Source organism: Ornithorhynchus anatinus, chromosome 14 (assembly GCF_004115215.2).
Source record: "Ornithorhynchus anatinus isolate Pmale09 chromosome 14, mOrnAna1.pri.v4, whole genome shotgun sequence".
Classification (NCBI taxonomy): domain Eukaryota; kingdom Metazoa; phylum Chordata; class Mammalia; order Monotremata; family Ornithorhynchidae; genus Ornithorhynchus; species Ornithorhynchus anatinus.
This window is the reverse complement of record NC_041741.1, coordinates 14084684-14104649: the sequence shown is the minus strand read 5'-3', so window position 1 is coordinate 14104649 and position 19966 is coordinate 14084684. Positions and strand designations below refer to the sequence as shown.

The 19966-nt window shown below is 47.0% G+C and overlaps 1 protein-coding gene and 1 non-coding gene across 2 annotated transcripts in view; one reads left to right on the top strand and one right to left on the bottom strand.

Moving 5' to 3' along the window:
* The window catches only part of SLC25A21 (solute carrier family 25 member 21), a 338712-nt gene that overhangs the window by 76889 nt on the left and 241857 nt on the right, over positions 1-19966 (top strand). The gene's annotated exons all lie outside the window — the stretch shown is intronic.
* Positions 17508-17646, bottom strand: LOC114816808. Its single transcript, XR_003764615.1, has one exon. It is a non-coding gene; the product is annotated as a small nucleolar RNA SNORA7 (small nucleolar RNA).

Genomic DNA, 19966 nt, shown 5'->3' with positions numbered 1-19966 from the left:
TAATTGCTGCCTTGATTGAGCTTAATAGGAAACATTTCAATTAGGCTAAAAGTACCCAGAGAGGAAGTGGGTTTTTTACAAAGGAAACATTCCTAGTCATGCAACTGACAGCTTGGGCCCACACTAAGAGACTGGATTAACTGGATCTCTGTAGAGGAAACAAAAAAGAAATGATTGCGGTAATTAGACCTGCACTTAAACATTGTGTCTTCTGATAGAATTTCTGGATGATTCTAGCCTCGATAACGCAGCCCTTATAAACGCAGCCCTTATAAACCTCTTGCCTGTAACAAATTACTACCATAAATCCGTGGAAGAGGTTAAGTTCCCGGAAAAAAAAAATAGAAATTTTCTCATACGCCATAAACCAACATTCTAGAATTGCACTTCACTTCCCCCAGCCACCTGTGCTGTATGTAGCAAATAATCAGAAAAGTCATTTGGGGTTAGTTTGCATGGCTAATAGTCTCTCTCTTTCCCTGTCTCTCTCACTCTCGCTCTCTCTGTCTGTCTCGCTCTCCCTCCCGTGCACCTTTAGTGAAAGGACCCAGTTGGCGATTGAGGGTGCCTGGCACCAAAGCCAAGATTGTCTCCCCTAGTTGGGGAGAATGGGCTGCTTTTCCCAGGCTGGGCTTTGGGCACTTGGTATTCACCCCACCCTCAGCCCCACAGAACCTATATACATATCCATCATTTCTTTCAATTTCCCATTCTCCCCCTCTAGATTGTAAGCTCACTGTGGGCAGGGAATGGGGCTACCGACTATGTTGTTGTCACCCAAGGGCTTAATACAGTACTCAGAACATGGTAAGTGCTCAATAAATAACATTGATTGATTGACATGCCCCAGGAATGGTCACCCACTTTTCCCCTAATAATAGTAATAATGGTATTTGTTAAGCATTTACTATATACTAAGCACTGTTTTCAGGACTGGGGTACATACAAACTAATCACGTGGGTCAATTAGGGCACACACTTTAAGTAGAAAGGAAGACAGTGATTGAATCCACATTTTACAGATGAGGCAACTGAGACCCAGAAAAGTGAAGTGATTTGCCCAAGGTCACCCAGCAGGCAACTCTACTGGTCCAGTCTTGGCTTTGCCAGCCCTGGGAGAGGTGTGCCATGGGGTGGATTGGAGTCAATTTCCCTTCCATACTGAAGGCTGATGATCCTCTTGCTCAATGATTCTTTCATCCAATTGTATTTATTGAGGACTGACTGTGTGCAGAGCACTGTATTAAGCGCTTGGGTGAGTACAAAATAACAATAAACAAATTCCCTGCCCACAACAAGCTTACAGTCTAGAGAGATGATGATGGTCTTTGTTATGTAGTATTTATTAAGCTCTTACTATGTGTCAAGCACTGTTTTAAAACTGGGGTAGATGCAAACTAATCAGGTTGGACACAGTCCCTGTCCCACATGGGGTTCACAGTCTTAATCCCCATTTTACAGATGAGGTCACTGAGGCACAGAGAAGTGAAGTGACTTGCTCAAGGTCACACAGCAGACAAGTGGCAGAGCCGGGATCACAAGCCATGTCCTCCGACTCCCAGGCCCGTGCTCTTTCCGTTAGGTCACGATACATCCCCTTTTGGCCATCATGTTTCAGCATGACAGTTTCCCTAGTTGACTTGCCCAGTTGCCCCGGGCAGGAGCCATGGGCTTATTCATCTCGATGGAGCCCATAAGGGGCTAGCCCTTTTCTCCTGCAAGTAATTGGGTCCCACAGTGCTAAGTGATTAGTACAGTGCTCTGCACTCAGTAAGCACTCAATGAATACGATTGAATGGACTCAGGTCATTAACGTGCTCTGACATGAACTTTCTCTCAGAATAATGTTGTCATTGCAGCAGGTTCCAGTTGTCTTTTGACAACTACCACTAAAAAATGTGTCATTGCAAAGTTTACATTTGGGAATTTAACTGAAAACAGGCTGCAGGAGAAATGGGGCTTCCAAGAAGAATTTGGAAGAAAAACCTGTAATTGTTTAATGGAACATTTCACACCTATCTTTATTCCGGTGCAGGGGGTGAGGGAGTTCTAATGGACTGAGTCCAAAATTGAAAACCTCAGGAGGTGACTGAATTTAGGTGTTTCAAGTTGGAGTGTTTAGCATTTCATGTTCTGGTTGAGATTTTGCTCCAGGACACCTTCACTCACTTTGCTGTCCAAGGGAAGGAAGAGGATGCCATCCCCTTCTGTCCCATTGTAGGATCGGGAGTAAAAGATATTTATCGAGCACTCACTGGTTGCAGTGCTTAGGAAAGTACATCAGAAGCGGGAGACATGTTCTCTGTCCACAAGGAGCTGGAGTTCTAATGAAGAAGGTGGACGTACAAATTATTTACAAATGGGAAAAAAGAGAATAAATATGTTGATTGGAAAATTGATCGTACGTAGATTGTGGGCAGGGAATGTGTTATCTTGTACTCTACCAAGCACTTAGTCCGGTGGTCTGCACACAATCAGTGCTCAATTAATACATTTGATTGATTTGATGTGTCGAGGGAGGATATAAACATATATACAAGCAGCAGAGGTGGCTGATGAGATTGTTCGACTTGGCTTTTGGGAATTAATCGGGGAAGACTTGATGGAAGTGGTAGGATTTTAGGAAGGCTTTGAAGTTGGGAAGAGCTGCGACCTGTCAGATTCAGTGGGGAAGGGAGGCTGTTCCAGACCTGGGGAACAGCATGAGGTTGGGAGGACAATAGAATGGGATATGGTCAGAAGCCAGCTAGGCAGTAGGGGGTAAAAAGGACTGCTGTGTAAGATGGGCTTGAAACCAACTGGGAGAAGTTTGTACTTGATGAGGAGAGAGAGGATAAGCTATTGTTGCATTTGAGGAGAGGGGAGATTTGAGAGGAGCAACGTTCATGCAGTAGAGTATGGTATAGACTGGAGTGCAGATAGGCTAGAATTGGGGAAAGCAGTGAAGAGGCTGATGGAATGGACTAGCCAACCTTCTTACTGTGCCTCAATATCATCTGTCTTCACGCCGACCCCTCGCCCATGTCCTGCCCCTGGCCTGGAATGCCCTCCATCCTCAAATCCGACAGACAATTACTCTCTCCCCTTTCAAAGCCTCTGTGAAGACACATATTCTCCAAGAGCCTTCACAGACTAAACCCTCCTCTCCTCCCATTGCCTTCTTTGTCGCCCTGACTTGCTTGCTCCCTTTATTCACCCCCCCTCCCAGCATCACAGCACTTATGTACAAATCTGCAGTTTATATTAGTCTCTCTCCCTCGCTAGGCTGTAAACACGTTGTGAACAGAGAATATGTTTATTTTTATATTGTATTCTTCCAAGAGCTTAGTACAGTGCTCTGCACACAGTAAGCGCTTGATAAATTCAATCGAATGGATGAATAAATGAACTAACGGTGATAAGAGCTTGAACCAAGGTGGTAGCAGTCTGGGTGGAGAACAGGTAGATGCGGAAAATGTTGTGACGTGAGAGTTGAAAGGTAGTGAGAAGTCAAGGTTGAGCTTCTGGAACTGGAGGGATTGTGGTGTTATCGACAGAGCTGGAAAAGATGGGAGGAAGAAAGAGTATAGGAGGGAAGATGAGGAGTTTAGTTTGGGACAGATGAAGTTTGAGAAGTCTACGGGACAGTCAAGGGATTGGAAAGTGAGACTGGTGTAAGCCTGTCCTCTAGCCTGTAAGCTCGTTGCGGGCAGGGAACGTTGCAGTCTACTCTCCCAAATGCTCAGTACATAGTGAGCGTTCGATAAATATAACTAGAGAGATAGATTTGGTAGTCACTTGCGTAGAGGTGTTAGCGGAAGCCACTTCCCTTGAGAGTGGGTGGCGAGAGAGAAAAGAAGAGGGGCTCAGAACAGAGCTTTTCAGGACACCTACAGTCAGGGCCTTCTAGGCAGAAGGGGAGCGTGTGTGGAAGAGACCCAAAAGGAAAGGTCAGAGAGATAGGACGCGGACCAGGTTAAGACCTTGTCCGTGAAACCACGATCTGCTAATATTTCAGGGTTATCGCATGCAGCGTTCCACATGACATCATTACGTTCAGTTGCATGTGCGTGCAGAGAAGCATAGGGACATCATGAGGAAAACCATTAGAACCCCCAAACTGAGGACGATTCCCCAAAGGGACCCCTGACTGGTCCCCTAGCTCCAGAACCATTGCATCCCCCTCCCCTGTGGAAGAAAACTTGGGTTCTTAGCCTGGGGATTTTAACATTTTTAACCATCACTCCACCTGGAACCCAGCCCCTCTTGCATTCTGCACCCCTTCCAAACACTACGCCCCCGGGGCGGCGGCTTACTCTACTCTCCCCTCTCCTCTAACCCCAAAAAGTGAAGCAGAAAAGAATGTCAGTGAGGGTCGCTGTCCACATCGCTGGATTCGTCCTGATAAATGGAACGCTTCTGGGACGTCGTTGCCCGGTCTTGTCGACCGCACCCCCGCTATCACTGTAGAATCGTGCATTTGCTGCTGGGGGTTAGTGCTACGTTTCTTTAGCCTGGAAATAATTGGCCCGAGGAAAACAACCGCTGGAGGCTCGCACATCCGCGGTTTTAATTTAGTAGTTTGTGTTTGTACGGTGTATGACAAATTGACTAATGACGGCCCCGAAGAGGAATGCCAGCCTTTTCGATGCTGCCGAACTCTTGTTCCATGCTGACGCTCAGGTGCGCCGGGAGCCCTAGGGGGTAGAAGGAGCTTGCAGTTCCATCATATCGTGGGTTTCAGACAGGTTGGATTTTGGTGAGGTGTCTTTCCTCCAGGAATCCTCTTCGACGGACAGCTTGCCCCATGACAGCTTGACTCCCTGCCAAAAGAGCTGGAAATGAAGGAGGCTTAAAATAAATACCGCTGGGAATTCTTTTCTCTCACTCCTTCTCCTTTTTTTTTTTCCTTTTCTAAAAGGCGAGCACTCATATCCTAACTTGTCCCAGTAGAGTGTCAGTTACAGCCAGTTGGCTGCAAGTGCAATCCAAGAAAAATACAGAGAAAAGCCACCGTGGCAGTAGGTGTCTTGGGGCTCTCCCTCTTTCCCGGACCACCAGATCCCTTTTGTGCACGGCGAATGGGAGCCAAAGCCTCTGGGTGGGATCCCCTCAGCCCCCTCTTTCCCAGGAAAGACAGGACCGAATCCGTAAGCTTGATCTGCTCTGTCACCCTCTGGGGAGGGTCTCATGCCGCGGAATGGTCCCGGTGACAGGAGTTCCAGAACAAAGGTGCACTGAGGAAAATGGGCCGTCTGACGGAAGGGTCGACAGCGGGCAGCACTGGAGTCAAATGTGAACTTGATAAATTTTTTCTGCCAAACAGCAGCCCCGCTGCAACCATCTTGGGCTGGGAAACTGCTCGCAATCTTCCTCACCCTCACTATGGGGGCACCCCCCTCCCCAATTCCGGTTGGGCAGGAAGGTAAGAAGGGCCTATCCAAGAAGCTGGCTGAGGCCATGGTCACAGCCCATCTCAACCGACGACTTCTTCCGGGGCATTTGCCCGGGTGGCATTGGAGAGGTAGAGCGGGGGCAAAAATGGAAGCACTGAAATTTATTTATACTACTGTCTGTCTCCCCGTCTAAACTGTTAGCTCATTGTGGGCAGGGGATGTATCTGGTTATGATTCTAATATACTCTCCCGAGCACTTAGTACGGTGCTCTGCACACAGTAAACGTTCAATAAGTACGAATGAATGAATGTGTGAATGGAAGATGCCATTTTCAGGACAGAAAGGCAAACGTGAGGATTTGTTGGCCAGAAGGCAAAGGCAGCCCTTAGCAGTAATTGAGGAGATTCACAGAGAGCAGGCTCAGTGCTGCAGGGCAGCAGGCCGTTCACTACCAAAAGGGACACACCAGTTGCTCTCAGACCAGCGCGGCGCACTAAATTAGAGGAGGTAGGAGCGAGTGTTCTTGCTGTGTCATATAAAACAGCAGTGTGGCCTAGTGGATAAAGCGTGGGCCCAGGAGTCAGTCTAATCCTGGCTCCACCTCTAGCCTGCTATGTGACCTTGGGCAAGTAGCTTTCCTTCTCTGCGCCTCAGTTTTCTCAACTGCAAAAAAGAGATTCAGTATCTGTTCTTCCAAGTTAAACTGTGAGTGCCATGGGCGGGGACCGTGTCCAGCCAGATGAACTCGTATCTGCCCCAGTGCTTAGGACAGTGCTTGACACAAAGTAAGCGCTAAGCCAGCAGCATTAAAAAATAATAATGGAACGACCGGCTCTGAACGGTTACGGTACCGAAGTGTGAGATGAACTCAATGGCCGACTGATCTAATACTGATGGATCGCCCCTTGGGCATCCTGGGCTTGGCCTCTTCCCTGGCATAATTTAATGAGTGTGTGATGACAGGAGACAAGGAAACAAAACCCTGAACACCGGTAAGGGCAGGGGGCAGCAAGCAAGCTAGACAACATCGTCCTGCCACGTTAGAAATGTGCAATGGGAACCCAGAGGGCAGGCTTGAGTTGCTGTTTCTTAGGAAGGACGGAAAATAGCTGGCAGTGCACAGAGACGGAGTCACTAAGCCGGTCGGTGGAAGGAGAAGCTTCTCTCTGTAAATATCTATTCTCCCTCCTACTTAGACTGCGAGCCCCATGCGGAACAGGGACCATGTCCAACGTGATTATCCCGTATCTAACCCAGCGCTTAGTCCAGTACTCGGCACATAGTAGACACTTAACCAATACTGCAATTATTATTATTAGACTGAAGAGACTCGGTCCGTGTAACCAGGTGTATGAAAAAGACCCAGCCTGATCCTGTGGTCACTGTAAGGCACACGCCATCAGCTCTCCTCTCCCACTACATCCCAGCTTGCACTCTTCTTTCCTCTCAAGCTAAACTCACTGTACCTGGTTCTCATCGCTCCCACCTCCTATTCCTCACTCGGGCCTGGAATTGCTTTCCCCCTTCGCATCCAGCCGACCACAGGTCTTCCCATCTTCAAAGCCCTCCTAAAATCCCACCTCTTCCAAGAAGCTTTCCCTGACTAAAATTTCTTCTTTCCATATTATCTCCTAAATACTGCCTTAGCCCTTTCGTACTAACTGCACTGAAACAGCTACCCATCATGCTTCTGTAGACATTGATTTGGGTAATAATAATTATAATGATAATAGTATTTGTTGAGCTCTTGCAAGCAATGTTCGGTGCTCTGGAGTAGGTACAGTGTGATCAGGTTGGACACAGTGCCTGGCTCATATGGGGCTCATGATCTTGGGATAATCTACTATTTAAGCATTTCCTCATCCATATATCAATTTTTTCTCTGACTTTCCTCATACCTAGAATTTATTGCTTCTGATTCTCCTCTACATTGTAAGTTACTTGAGGGCAGCTATTGTGTCTTCTACCTGTACTTTACTCTCCCGGGTACTTGGTATGGTGCTTTGCAGATAGCGGGTTCTCAAGAAATGGGAAGGGAACGTCATCAACAACTCTATTCAATCAGTCCATCAGTGGTATTTATAGAGCACTTACTATGTGCAGAGCACTGTTCTAAGGACTTCGGAGACTACAATGCAACAGAGTTAGCAGACATATTCTGTGCCTACAAAGAGCTTACAGACCAGAGGGGGATACGGACATTAATATCAATAACGATAATAATAATGATAATTTTGATATGCAGAGGGCTGTTTTGTCCACCTATGCCTCTTCAGTGGTACCAGGAGACCAGTGTCTGGCACGTAGTATGTGCTTAACAAATACCATAATTTTTTAAAGACCTCATCCAGGGCCTGGGTTACCATTAGGGAGAAGTACAACTCCTCCTTCTCTCCGGATCAGACTGGATTTTCAGGATAGACCGCACACCATGGCAAGCAATAGCAGAGAGGCCAGCAGAGAGGGTAAGCACACAGCTCTTACCCTCAGTGCAGATTTCACAGGGCAGATTTCAATTTCCACTTTACCGGTACATATTTCAATATCACACGTCAGATAGGAGCACATTCCTCCCATGAGGAAGAAGAGCACGTGTAAGAAAATAAGGAATACGAGCCATCTCCTGCCCCCTTGGAATCCCTCGGAAAGAAGGATCCGGTGGGAGCTGGCCATAAGTCACTGATCCCGGGAGGGGATCATCCGAGGGGAGGGGTAAAGGGGAGCGCGTCCCCAGTGGCCCCGGCATCCATCAGATGTCCCGTTCATTACACCTGTCTCCTCTAAACTCTTCCTTGGGGAATGAGAAACGCTTCATTCGCTGCGAGAGCAGGAAGTTAAACCCTGTAAATTGGGCGGGGAGCCCCGGGCTCAGGGAAAAAGAGCTTCCTGAATCTCTGAGAGGATGTTTTTGGAGAGGAAAGAGGAAGGCCCTAGATGAAGGTAATAAAATTCCAAGAAGAAGAAGTGGAGGACTCAACAGACAGTGAATGGAGACTGGGGTTTTGAAATGAGAATCCCCAAATGCTTCGTGAGGCTGATGGAAAAAGTGGAGCGGTTTGAGTTTTCGGGCACTTCTTGCTGCCATCGCATATCGGCGTTTATGGCTTCATGTTGTAAGAGCTGAAGTCTCTTTTCTGCCGCCTCATTACCAATCAATCGATTGTATTTATTTAGCACTTACTGTGTGCAGAGCACTGTATTAAGCGCTTGGGAGAGTACTGTTCAACAGAATTGGTAAATACGGTCCCTGGCCACAACAGACTTACAGTCTAGACAGACATTAATATAAACGAATAAGTTGCTGACAATGTATATGGGCCGTGGAGCTATAGGTGGGATGAACATCAAATGCCCAAAGGCCACAGATCCAAGGACATTGATGACTCAGAAGGAAAAGTCGGGAAAAGAGGGCTTAATCAGGGAAGGCCTCTTGGAAGAAATGTGATCTTAATTAGGTTAAAATGAATTTCTGGCAAGCAAGACCAGTCATCAGCACCCGTTAGAAGCAACACAGTATCATCACACAGTAAACGGCGGTTACCATAATCCACTGGAGAAATGGTGTGGCCTAATGGAGAGAGCAAGGGCTCAGCAGTCAAAAGGACCTGGATTCTAATTCCGGCTCTGCCACTTGTCTGCTGTATGATGTTGAACAAGTCACTTTACTTTTCTGTGCCTGTTTCCCCACCCGTAAAATGGAGATCAGGACTGTGAGCCCCATGTGGAACATTGACAGTGTCCAACCTGATCAGCTTTTATCTACCCCAGCACTTAATATAGTGCCTGGCACCTAGCACTTAATAAGTACCACAGTTATTGTGTTTATTATTATTACTTGGCCCGGGGGAGTGGACATAAGAATGGAGCAGAAAAGGTGGATCCAGAGTCCATTTTGGAGGAAGAATCAGCACGATTTAGGGACAGACTGAATGCGGGAGACAAAAGAGAGGAGTCAAAAATCACACCAAAGTTGCGACTGTAAATTGTATTCTCCCAAATGCTTAGTACAGTGCTGCTACAACAGTCCACCCACACACTCCGCTCCTCTAGCCCCAGCTTACTCGATGCGCCCCAATCTTATCTTTCTCGCCGACAACCCCTTTCCCACATCCTTCCCGTGGCCTGGAACTCCCTCCCCCCTCCGTATATGCCAGACCACCGCTGTCCATCTTCGAAACATCGTTAAGGTCACATTTCCTAGTAAGCGCTTAACAAATACCATCATCATCATCACCATCTCCTCTAAGAGCCCTTCCCCAATTATGCCCTCTTTTCCCCAAGTCGCTTTCCCATCTCCATCAAGATGGGATCAAGGTCATACAGCAGACAAGTGGCAGATCCGGGATTAGAACCCAGTTCCTTTTGACTCCTAAGCCCTTGCTCTATCCATTAGGCCTAATAATATCAACTTGGATCTGTGAACTTTGGATAGTTGATATTCACCCCATCCCAAACCCCCAGCACTTATGTACATATATTTCATTATGTATTCTAAATTAGTTATTCTCTAAAGTCCCTCTAGTTATTCTAATAAATTAGTTATTCTCCCTCTAGACTGTAAGCTTGTTATGGGGAGGAATGGTGTCTACTAACTCTGTTATGCTTTACTCTCCTAAGCACTTAATATAGTCGTCTGAACATAGTAAGTGCTTAATAATTTGTTGCTGAATTGTACTTCCCAAGCACTTAGTACAGTGCTCTGTACAAAGTAAGTGCTCAATAAATACGATTGAATGAAATACCACTGAGGGCTCTCCACACAGAACGCACTCATTAAATACCATTTACTGAGTGCTCTGCGCACAGTAAGCGCTCAGTAAATACGATTGATTGATTGATTGATTACAGGTTTCCAGCAGGATGGAGGTGTCGCTGACAGAGAGGGGTTCGACAAACACTTTTCATTTATTCATTCGATCATTTAATGAGTGCTTACTGTGTGCAAAGCACTATACTAAGTGTTTGGGAAGTTCACTATAGCAAAAAAAGGGAGACAGTCCCTGCCCACAGTCTACAGGTCGGGAGACAGACATCAAAACAAGTAAAAAGACATCAATATAAATGAATAGAATTAGATATATACATATATACACGAGTGCTGTGGGGTGGGGAGGGGGCAGGGGAGAGCAAAGGGGTTGAATTTAACGTTCTGGTTGGAGATGGCTTGAAGCAAAAGGCTTTCAAGCAGCTGGGAAGTCAGGCCCAGTAAAGTGGATCTGGGAATCCACCACCCAGAGATAGTAGCCGCAGTCAGGGAAGAGGGTGAACGCAAGGGACTTCAGAGCACAAACAATAATAATCATAATAATATTAATGGTATCTGTTAAGCGTTTACTACATGCCAAGCACTGTTCTAAGCACTGGGGTAGATACAAGGTAATCAGGTTGTCCCCCATGGGGCTCACAGTCTTATTCCCCATTTTACAGATGAGGTCACTGAGACACAGTGAATAATAATAATGTTGGTATTTGTTAAGCGCTCACTATGTGCCGAGCACTGTTCTAAGCGCTGGGGGAGACACAGGGGAATCAGGTTGTGCCACGTGGGGCTCACAGTTTTCATCCCCATTTTACAGATGAGGGAACTGAGGCACAGAGAAGTGAAGTGACTTGCCCACAGTCACACAGCCGACAAGTGGCAGAGCCGGGTATTCGAACTCATGACCTCTGACTCCAATGCCCAGGCTCTTTCCACCGAGCCACGCCGCTTCACTTCTTCACGGTGAAGTGAAGTGGTTTGCCCAGGTTCACAAAGCAGACAAGTGGCTGAGCGGGGATTAGAACCCACGTCTCCTGACTCCCGTGCTCTACACAGACTACTTGGCCCCGAATCCCCCACTTTCTGCATCACCGGTCTGCCCAAACCCAGCCGCCCAGGGGTATTTCAGGGGCATTTTTCCTCGGGCCGCGGCCCGGGGCTTGGCAGTCCTTCACAAGGCAACATCTGCTCGAACCATTTTTCTAAGCAAACAGCAGATGGCATTGCTGGCTGTCCTTTTGATCTGGGAGAAAAGCCCATTCCAGTGGTGGTGCCTCACAGGAAAGGCAGCTTGTCGGGAGCCGGGGGTAGGGGGGAGACGACGGACAGTCCGTGAATCCGGGCTCCGCTCCAGACCCCCGCCGGTCACCCTGCCTGAGGGAGAAGCAGCATGGTCTAGTGGATGGACCGTGGGCCTGGAGGTCAGGAGGTCCTGGGTTCTAATCCGACCTAGGCCGCTTGTCTACTCTGTGACCTCGGGCAAGTCGTTTCACTTCTGTGGGCCTCAGTTATCTCATCTGGAAAATGGCGATTAAGACCGTGAGTCTTATGCGACCTGTGTACGACCTGATTACCTTGTATCCACTCCAGCGCCTAGTACAGTGCCTGGCACATAGAAGGTGCTCAACAAATACCGTGAGAAAAAGAAGGTTTCTTGTAGACTTTATTGTCAGATAGTTTCCGTGCCCCAAACTCCCCCAAGGAATCTTGACCTCTTTCTTCTAATCAGTCAATCAATCCATGCCATATATTGAGCACTTACTACGTGCAGGGCACTCTCCTATGCACTTGAGAGAGTACGATACGACGGAATTAGCAAAAATATTCCCCGCCCTTAATAATTTACAGATATGTACGTAGATGAACTCTGCTTTATTGTAGCAAAATCCTCCTGGGCTTTTTTTTGTTCGTTTTTTTAAAGGTATTTGTTAAGCACTTACTATGTGCCAGGCACTGTACTAAGCACTGGAGTAGATAGATACAAGCTAATCAAGTTGGACGTAGTCCACGTAATAGTAATAATAATAATGATGGCATTTGTAAAGTGCTTACTGTGTGTTAGGGACTGTACTAAGCTCTGTGTTGGATACAACCAAATCACATTGGACACAGTCCCTGTCCCACATGGGGTTGACAGTCTCAATCCCCATTTTACAGATGAGGGAACTGAGGCACAGAGGAAGTGAAATGACTTGCCCAAGGTCACGCCGCAGACAAGTGGCAGATCAGGATTAGAACCCAGGTCCTTCGGATTTCCAGGCCAGGGCTCTTCCCCCTAGAGCCACACTGCTTCTCTTCGTGGGCTTGTTCCCCGCCCGCCAGGAGCTTACAGTATAGAGGAGAAGACAGACATAAATTACAGTCATGCACATAAGTGCTATGGCACTGCAGGTGGGGTGAATAAAGGGTAGAAATCCAAGGAAGAACCCAGCGAATATCCAAGTCCTTAGTTGATGCCGAAGTGGTGGGATGACAATAGCGGGGTAATGGGATGAGAAGAGGAGGTGAATCAGAACGACCTTCTGGAGGAGATATGATTTGGGAAGGGCCCGGCATACGGGAAGAGATGTGGTCTGCCGATATGAAGGGGAAGGGAGGTTTGTTTGGTTTTTTTATACCTTGGTCTACTATAGCACTTGAATTGCCAAAGCGCTCTCACATTAATTAGTTCATCTCACCCCTCACAACAACATAGTCTTCAGATTCTAAAGGAAAGGGAGAACAGGTATTTGATCCCCGTTTTACAGATGAGCAAACCGAGGGGCAGAGTGCCTTGCACGCAGTCACACCGAAAGCAGGTATCAGAGCCAGGATTGCTCTGCTCACAGATGCATATGGCCCAGGGTGAGAGAGTAGCCGGCATGTAAGTCGTGTTTCCTGGGTTGCAGACAGTGAGTTTGAGCTTTCTGCTGTGCTGGGCATCATCATGCTTACTCATCTGGCAGCCCGTCCTCTGCTTGCACAGCTAAGCAAGCCTGGAGAATCTCACAATTATTCTCCGCGAGGAAATTTTCCAGGAAAATTATGTTATCGACTCCCCAGATACAAGGCCCGTTGAACGGGAGCGGCCTCCGGTAATGAGTAAAAACAATGTACCGCCGATCAATATTGCCAGGCTGGGCCGGAGGATCGGACAGTTGGCCAGTAGTCCGTGCTCGTTCTTGCCGTCCTTCCGTGACCCAAAGCGAGCGAGTAACGAGGAGAGGTGGGGATGCGGAGGAGGGGGTGACGCAAGATTTGACGAGAAAGGGCAGTCCCCACTAAATTATGTGGAAACAATGTAGTCTGTTGGTGTCTAAATCATGTGAGAGAGTGGGATTAACAGAACTCGGGAAACTTGAAATCCTGGTGATTAGTTTACCCAATAGTGGAAAAATGAATCTTCCTCCATCTTTCAAACAAATATTTCTGGGGAGCCCAACCCACATCCATTTCAGTTTAACTGGATGACTCCTGGATTTAGTCAGATCTCTGGATTGAAATAGGTTCCTCCCGCAGTTCCAGAATTGGCAGGAAAGGGAACGGTAAGAGCCAGAGGCCCGAGCTACTCCAGTGAGGTGATCAGGCTAATGACCCCAATTTGTTCTCAGCCATCCTCTCCTATGTCTTCTCTTTCCCCAGAAATTTGCTTTAGTTTCCTTCCCCTCTCTGAGCTCTACCTACCCCATTTGCTCAAGGCCTCCCATCCTCCTCATTTCCTTTCTTCCTATTTCTGCAATCTTCTACCCCATGCGATGTTCAGCTCCGATCGTTCATGCTGGCAGGTTTCAATTTCAGCGTGGCCTGATGGATGGAGCACGAAACTGGGAGTAAGAAGGACCTGGGTTCTGTCGCTGGCTCCATCACTCGTCTGCTGTGTGAGCTTGGGGAAGTCACTTCACTTCTCTGTGCCTCAGTTACCTCATCTGCAAAATGGGGATTAAGACTGAGCCCCATGTGGGACATGGACTGTGTCCAACTTGATTAGCTCGTATCTACCTCAGCGCTTAGTACCATGCCTGGTACATAGTAAGCACATAACAGAATCCTTAAAAAACCAAAAAACTGCACTTAGTCAACCCAATAAGCAATCAGTTACTAGTTTTGTCCTACTCTGTATAGAGCACTCTGATGAGTCCTTGAGAATATCCAATAAAATAAGTAGATATGATTCCCGCTCTCAATGAGTTAACAATCCAGCAGGGAGACAGACACTAAAATAAATTACAGATAAGTGAAGTAATTGAGTATAGAGGATCAGTACATAAAGTACTTATGAGAGTTGTAAGTGCTTAAGTCTCTAGACTGTTAGCTCCTAGTGGGCAGGGAATGTGTCTACCAACTTTGTTATACTGTACCCTCCCAAGCATTTAGTACAGTACTCTGCATGCAGTAATTGCTCAATTTGATTAAGTGCTTAGGTGATCCAAAAGTACTGATGGGAGTTGGAGGGTTGAAAGTGAAGAAATCCAAAATTAACTGGGGAAGAGCTCTTGGAGGAGATGTGATTTCCGTAAGGCTTCAAAGAAGGGGAGAAATGTGGCCCATCGGACATGAAGCTGGGGGAAATTCCAGGCATGGGGGAGAGCTTAAACGAGTAAGTGGTCATTGATAGGATAAACTCTGCTTACTGTTGCATATTTGAGGACAGGTTGCCAAGTGGGGTGGAAGTGGAAGAAGACGGTGGATAAGTAGGAAGGAGAGCGCTAAATGAGTGCTTACTATGTGCAGAATACTGTACTAAGTGCTCAGGAGAGTACACCGTATCAGAGTCGATAAACCCATTCTCTGCGCACGGTGAGCTGAAGCAGAGAGGAATGGATAGTCACTGGAGGTTTTCGAGGAAAGGGGAAATGTGTGCAGAATGTGACTTTCAGAAAAATGATCTGGCCAGCGGAGTGAAATATCGCCTAGAGAAGGGAGAGACTGAAGACAGGGAGATTAACGAGGAGGCTGATGCAGTCAGCTGGGATACGACAAGTCCACGTGGTGCCCGTTGGGATGGAGAGGACGGATCGAATCCTGCAGATGGGGCGGAGGAAGAACCAACAGGATCTGGTGACAGAATGAAGTTGGGGGTTGAAAGAGAGGAAGGAGTCGGGGATAATGCCAAGGTTGGGGACTTGAGAGACGGGGGGAGGATGGCGGTGGGAAAGTTAGGTGGAGGAGAGGATTTACAATCGGAAACCGCAAAAATTTAGAAAAATAATGAGTGAACGGACTACATCAATCAGTACATAGTAAGTGGTAAAGGTTTCCTCCATTAGCCCAGAGATGGAAGGAACCAGTTGAGGAAGGGTTCCAAGAGGAGATGGGTTTTCAGAAGGGCTCTGAAGCCTATTGGAGAAGGGGAAAAGAGTTTTCCAGAGCAGGGAAGAACTTGAGCTATCGGTCAGTCAGTCAATGGTACTTAATAAGTGCTTTCTGTGTGCAGAGCACTTTACTAAGTGCTTGCAAGAGTACAATATGCACAGTACATTCCCTGCCCACAACAAACTTACAATCTAGAGGGACTTGGTCAGGGACAGCAAAGTGGAGACTGAGATTCGATGAGAGAAAACCTGGGAGGAATGCGGATTGCAACTTTGGCAATAGCGAGTGAAAAAAGCTGGCGGGTAAGAAATAATAATAATAATAATGATGATGGTATTTGTTAAGCACTTACTATGTCACACGCACCATTCTAAGCGCTGGGTTAGATACAGGATAATCAGGCTGTCCTGTGTGGGGCTCAGTCTTAATCCCCATTTCACAGATGAGGGAACTGAGGCACAGAGAAGTTAAGTGACTTGCCCAAAGTCACATAGCTGACAAGTGGCAGAGCCAGGATTAGAACCACTGACTCCCAAGCCCGTGCTCTTTCCAGTAAGCCACCCTGCTTCTAAGAAAGAGAGAGCTCGTCAAAAGCCTGGAGTCTGTTTGTCAGGAGCTTCAGTCAGAATTTAGAACAGTGCTTGGCATATAATAAGCGCTTAACAAATACCATTGTCATCATCATCATAATAATGATGGTATTTATGTGGAGAGGTGGGTAACCATCAGAGGCTTTCAAGGAGCGACTGATGTGGACCAAATTGGGTTTTAGAAAGATGATCCTGGTCGCAAAAGCACAGTGAGAAGAAAGAGAAGAAAGAGCTCTTCCTTCCTTTCTTTAAGGGAGTCTCCATTATTATTATTATTTATGATCATTTATTAAGCAGGAATCCTGTGGTAACTAATTAACTGCTAAGTGCTGGGGTAGATGCAGAATAGTCAGATGAACAGTTTTCTCAGACCTTTGGCCTCACATGCCAAGCAAGTCTTCTTGCCTAATATAAAGGGAAGAATAAGCATTTTAATGCCCATTTTACTAATGAAGGGACAGAGAAGTTAGCTTCTTCTCATCTGCAAAATGGGGATTCAATACATATTCTCCTTCTTAATTAGACTGTGAGCCCCATGTGGGACCTAATAATAATAATTAATATGGTATTTGTTAAGTGCTTACTGTGTGCCAGGCACTGTACTAAGCGCTGGGGTGGATGCAAGCAAATTGGGTTGGACATAGTCCCTGTCCCACGAGGGGCTCACAGCCACAATCCTCATTTTACAGATGAGGTAACTGAGGCACAGAGAAGTGAAGTTACTTCCCCAAGGCCCCACAACAGAAAAGTGGCAGAGGGGGGAAAAAAACTCATAACCTTCTGATTCCCAGGCCTGTGATCTATCCACTACGCCATACTGCTTCTCTTAACCTGTTCATCTTGTAACTACTCCAGCTCTTAGTACGGTGCTTGGCACAAAATAAGTGCTTAACAAATGCCACTATTATTATTATTATTATCATTATTGTTATTATGTTACTTCCCAAAGTTCACACACCAGGCAGGTGATGGAACTGGGACTGGAACTTGGATATCCCAGGCCCTGGCTCTTTCTCAGAACTCAACCTGCTAATAGTGTCATTTTGGAATACAAAGGACTCCTCTCCAGTATTACATGTTTAGCCCATTTCCTCTTAGAGATGTCACACTTCCTGTGCTAGTCTTCATCCACTCCGCCCTCGACCCCAGAGATCGCTCCGGCCCAGGCTCGACATCACTTCCAGGAAGCAGCAGGAGAACATTGACACTTGATGTTCATTTCTCTGTAGAATTAGGAACCTCAGAGTAGTTGCATATGGGTCTTGTCTTACGTTATGCTGTCGAGTTGTCTGCGGCCCATAGCGACTACACGGACGCGTCTCTCCCAGAATGCCCCACCTCCCTCTGCAATTGTTCTGGTTGTGTATCCAGAGAGTTTTCTTGGTAAAAACACGATAGTGGTTTACCGCTGCCTCCTTCCGCAAGGTAAACGTGAGTCTCCTCCCTCGATTCTCTCCCATGCCGCTGCAGCCCAGCGCAGGTGAGTTTTGATTTGTAGCCAGATTGCCTTCCACTCACTAGCCGCTGCCCAAGCTAGGAATGAAATGAGTGTGCCTCTTCTTGACTCTCCCTCCCATAACCGAGACTGGTCGAGTACTGGAAACTCTCCAGATGTGATCCTGAGAGGGATGCGTGTGGGTACCAGTGTGAAATAGGATATATTTAAATAGACGCTCATCAGTCGGGTGCTATTTCACTGGGTGACTAGAAGAGGGCGTGGAGTGTAATTCAAGGCGTGCAAAGGTGCCTGGTACCTTGAAACACCGGAAGCCCCCAAATGGAAAGAGCCAATGGGAAAGGGGGAGAAATGAAGAGGGCTTCAAGGGACTAAAAGACTTGACCAGAATTTAAGAAAAAAAAAAAAGCGACAGCAAATAAACTTCCTCTCGGTAGGTGGACAGCTGGGATGGACTTCAGTTTAGCCTTGAACCCTCCAACCTAAAATTGAATTACATATTGAGCTGCTGTGGAGTTGACTCTTTAGTTTGTGCAGAATCAAAAGACACTATAAAATGGCCCATGACTGTTGACATACTTTCTAAGTTCACTTAGTCATTATGTAGGAATCAGAATGGTCTAGTGAATAGAGCACAGGGCTGGGAGTCAGAAGACCTGGGTTCTAATCTTGGCTCCACCACTTGCTTGCTGTGTGACCTTCCCTAGCTGTTCTCCCTCCTCCTTAGACCTTGAGCCCCATGTGGTTCAGGGACTCTGTCTGACCTGATTGTATTGTTCTCTCTCCCGAGCACTTAGTACGGGATTTTATATTCAGTAAGAACTTGAGTGGGGCTCACTGTCCGAGAACGGGGGAGAACAGCTTCTGCATCCCATTTTCAAATGAAGAAACTGAGGCATAGAGAAGTGACTTGGCTAAGATCACAGAGCGAGCAAGTGGCAGAGCTGGGGTTAGAACTCAGGCCCTCTGACTCCCAAGCTCGTGCTACTTCCTCTAGGCCGCGTCTCTTTATTCTTTCTATTTACATTCATGTTTTGGAGACTATTCTAAACCTTTCACCAAATGGGCTCAGATTGTCTGACAACCCTTTAGAAGTTAATTAGTACTGTGACGTAGGATGCTAGCGTGTGTTTTATCTGTTACTCTTACTCACGTGCACAAACACTCTCTCTCTGTCTCTCTCTCACACACACACACACTCAGACACGAGTTTTAAGCCCCACAATCTCGGCATCCTTAGCTGCATCACATTTATCGAGTGTGTCTTGGGTGCCAGAGGCCGGACTGCCATTGGGTTGGTATTTCAGCACGGACACTTGCAAATGTGTCCCGTGAAACCCTATCCCTTAAAATAAAGTCTCTTGCTGGGATCCGCCTCCCAGAGAGCACATACACTTTATGTCTCGGTGGAACGGCAGCGGGTCTCCCGGCTGGTCCAGTATGGAAAAGACAACACCAGTAAAAGCTTTAAATTCTCATATTGTTGAGGTTCCATAGTTTTGTCAGGTGCTGCGACTTGGACCTAACGCCGAGCCGCAGCTCGGGAGACAAAACAGTTGGAAAACTCGAAGAGAGGCTCTAAGGGTCAGTGAAATTTACTGTGGGCAGCTGCGGCTTCAAAGCGGGTCTGTGTGGAGGAGCCTATTAAAGAAGTAGTAGGTTACGTTCCTGCAGTTTCCCCCAGCGTGATGGATGACTCTCCAGAAGGGGAAAGGACTTCCTGTGGGCACGAAGGTGGAGGTTTCTCTGAGGCAGCTGCTTTCCCTTGCCTCGCCATGCTTGGGTCTCTCTTACCTTGATTTGCTTTCTAACCCCCGCGCTCCCTCCGTCCCACGGCATCTGACAACGAGCCTGATTCGTACGGAGGGAGTGCTTGTCAGCGGTGACGGCTTGTCTGTCAACGAGATCCTCATCCCGCAGAAGGGAGACGCAGCTGTGTGTGTGTGAGTGTGTGTGTGAGAGAGAGAGGGAGAAGGAGCGTAGAGGTTGTGGGAGGAAAGGTCCTGGTTGGTTATGAATTAACAGCAAAATAAGTGGTTTCAGAGTTTATCTGACCTTCCCTTGCCCTTGAAAATATTTTCCCTTGGCCTCCTGGTAGGATATCGTAGCTTACAATTCACAGTTCTCACCCTGGACAAATCCCAAGCAGCAACAATAAATTTGCCACCCAACAAGATTTTGGTACCTGAGTTTCTCCGATCCGGTTCGGGGCATGTGCCTGTGCTGAGTTTGCCTATTTTGGGGTACAAATCGTGGATTCGTATAGCTAAATCGTGGATTCGTATAGCTCAGTCACCCACTGTGGACCGGGGCAGTAATTATTACACTTAGAAAAGAAACATCCTGTGCTTTGCAGAAGAAAAAGGGGGCACCTATTTGAAATTCACTTTAGGTCAGCACTAAAGATATTTGCATGAGGGGAATGTATGTCAGCAAATTCATGACGGATTCAACTGGGTGAATTGTTCAATGAAGCCTGCTAACCAGATATGG